The 2801-nt window shown below is 41.8% G+C and overlaps 1 non-coding gene across 1 annotated transcript; it reads left to right on the top strand.

Annotated features, from left to right (window-relative positions):
- Positions 1–1934: 1934 nt before the first annotated feature.
- On the top strand, positions 1935–2041 carry LOC148211973 (small nucleolar RNA R71). Its single transcript, XR_015790653.1, has one exon. It is a non-coding gene; the product is annotated as a small nucleolar RNA R71 (small nucleolar RNA).
- The last annotated feature ends 760 nt before the right edge of the window (positions 2042–2801 follow it).

The raw sequence follows: 2801 nt of genomic DNA, 5'->3' as shown, positions 1-2801 counted from the left end.
GATACGCATATTTCAAATGCGACGGCAATGGCTTCTGCTCCAACGTGGGTGGTTCCACTATGGACGGAAGTAACGACTTGCATTCTTCTTTTTGTATCTTTTCAATAGGATTAGCCACATCTTCTGGTCTTTCTGCTATCTTATCAAGCTCTTCTTCAATCTCTATAACTAACAAGTCATAAAACTCATCAAACATAACAGGATTCAAGCTATTTATAGCAGAGCACTCTTCAAAGTCTTCTGGTAATTTCATGGCATCTAGAACGTTAAATTTAACTTCTTCATTATTTACCCTCATTGTAATTTCTCCCTTCCTCACATTAAAAACTGTATCCCCAGTGGCTAGAAATGGTCTTCCCAAAATGATGGGAACGTCTAAGTCTGCCTCGCAATCTAGAATGATAAAGTCCGCAGGGAAAATGAATTTGTCCACCTGGACTAAAACATCTTCTATCTTTCCCTCAGGTCTTATGATAGATCTATCTGCTAGTTGGAGGGTAACCGTAGTAGGTCTAGCTTCTCCTATGCCTAAAGATTTGAAAACTGATAATGGCATAAGATTAATGCTAGCGCCTAGATCACATAATGCCCTACCTAAGTTTTTTCCTCCTATGGAACATGGAATGGTAAAACTGCCAGGATCGTTACATTTCATGGGCAGCAGGCTGCCTACAGCTTCACGACTACATTTTGTCATGGCTACCAGCTCATGCTCTCCTATTTTTTTCTTCCTAGAAACTATATCTTTCAAAAACTTAGCATAATTTGGCATCTGTTCTATAGCATCTACTAATGGTATATTTATATGCAGTTGTTTTAAAATATCTAAAAATTTTCTAAACTGGGAATCATTATTTTTCTTAACTAATCTTTGTGGAAACGGGGGAGTAGGGGTAAAAGAAGGCTCTACCTGTGGAGGAACACTCGGGGTGTCCTCATTACCTTTTCTAATATTTTCTTTTTCTGGTGTTGTTGGATTTTCTGGTATCTTTACAATTGGTTCAGTGGACGGAATCTGTACATCTGTTGTTGGCATTGTTGGTCCATCATATGCCAGTCCACTCCTGAGGGTGACAGCTTTGCACTGTTCTTTCCCTTCTCGTCTTGGTAATTCAGTATGGCCTGGAAAAGAACCTTGTGGTCTATTCTTCAATTCATTGGCGAGCTGTCCCAATTGGGTCTCAAAATTCCTCATTGATGCCGCTTGGGATTGTATCACTGCGTCGGTTCGGGCCATGTACTCCTTCATCATATTCTCAAGATTTGAGTTGTTATTTTGAACTGGTGGAGTCTGTGTTCTCTGATTGTACTGCTGTTGCGGTGGTGGGATGTATTGCTGTGTAGGTGGAACATAGGGCTGCTTGTTGTGTTGGCTCTGCCCTTGATTAAAACCGCTCGAACCTCCTTGTCCTCCCCATGAGAAATTAGGGTGGTGCCTCCAACCTGGGTTGTAGGTGTTCGAATATGGGTTAAAGTTCCTATTGTTCCCATGTCCTACATAAAAAACGGAAGCAGGCTTATGTGGACAATTATCATAAATATGGTTTTCACTGCAAAATGAACAAATGAGATCGTTGACTTGGCAAACAGGGGCAGGAGTGCAATAATCCGACTGCACAGGTTGTATCGGCATGGCTAATGGATTTTTTATTCCCAACGCCATCTCTTTTAGCCTCTGGTTCATTGTAACCATCTCTTTTTGCATCGAGGTCGCAATGTCCAGAGCCAAAACTCCAGCTGGATCTTGCTTCTTTGGTGCTGCCCTAGATCTTTGTGAACACCATAGTTCGTTGTGTGAAGCTAAGTCATTTAGGATGTCAACTATCTCGTTGAATGTCTTCTTTGTAAAGGCTCCATTGGCAGCATTGTTTAGCATCATCTTAGTAGGATGATCTAAACCTCTAAAGAAATGTTCTATCTGGATGCATGCCGGCAAGCCATGGTTCGGACATTTCCTGATTAGTTCTTTAAATCTCTCCCACGCCTCGTGAACAGGTTCACGATCATACTGTCTAAAGGAGATGATCTCCTCTCTGATATCAGCGTGGCGAGTAGGTGGGAAGAATTTTGTTAAGAACTTCTCCACTAACGACCCCCATGTGGTGATGGATCCCGGTGGAAATGCATTGAGCCATGCTCTAGCTTGGTCCTTCAAAGAAAATGGAAAAAGTGTTAGTTTCAGAGCATCGTCTGTTATACCAGGTAATCGAAATGCATTTGCAATTTGAATGAATGATTTCAGATGATCATGTGGATCCTCATGTTCCTGCCCTCCAAAATGTCCAATTGTCTACAACATTTGGAACATCATTGGTTTAAGCTCAAAGTTTGCGTGGGCTGGAATAGGGTTGACTATCCCTGAATCAAAGTTCTGAAAAGCCGTGGCGTCATATTCTCGCATTGCCACGTCTCTGTTGTCCGCCATCTGGATATGGTTGAATTCATCATTTCTTGCATGATACCTCATATTACCGTTAACAGCAGGTGGATCAACCGGATCACGAGGTGGAATATCTGCCATTGATGCCTCGACCTTTCATTTTGATCAAGAATGCTTAGAACTTACATACTCTGTTAAGTACTTCAGTTGGAGCAAAGAAATGAAAGAAGCTTAAGTTTGTTTACACTCTGGAAGAGGCTAATTTCTGCCCTACTCTAGCTTCCTTCTACTTCCCAACCTCGAGCTTAACTTCTCCTACAGATTCCTTTCTCAAGTCCCTTTCACTAGCTTAAACCTTTAAACCTTGCACTACCAACTTGGGCTTCTTTAACCATGCACTACTAGCCCTTCCTAATCTTGC

This window comes from Momordica charantia, assembly GCF_013281855.1.
Source record: "Momordica charantia cultivar OHB3-1 chromosome 4 unlocalized genomic scaffold, Mcharantia_2.0 BLBB01000004.1, whole genome shotgun sequence".
NCBI lineage: Eukaryota > Viridiplantae > Streptophyta > Magnoliopsida > Cucurbitales > Cucurbitaceae > Momordica > Momordica charantia.
Note: the sequence above shows the minus strand (reverse complement) of the source record. Positions and strands in the feature narration are given on the sequence as shown.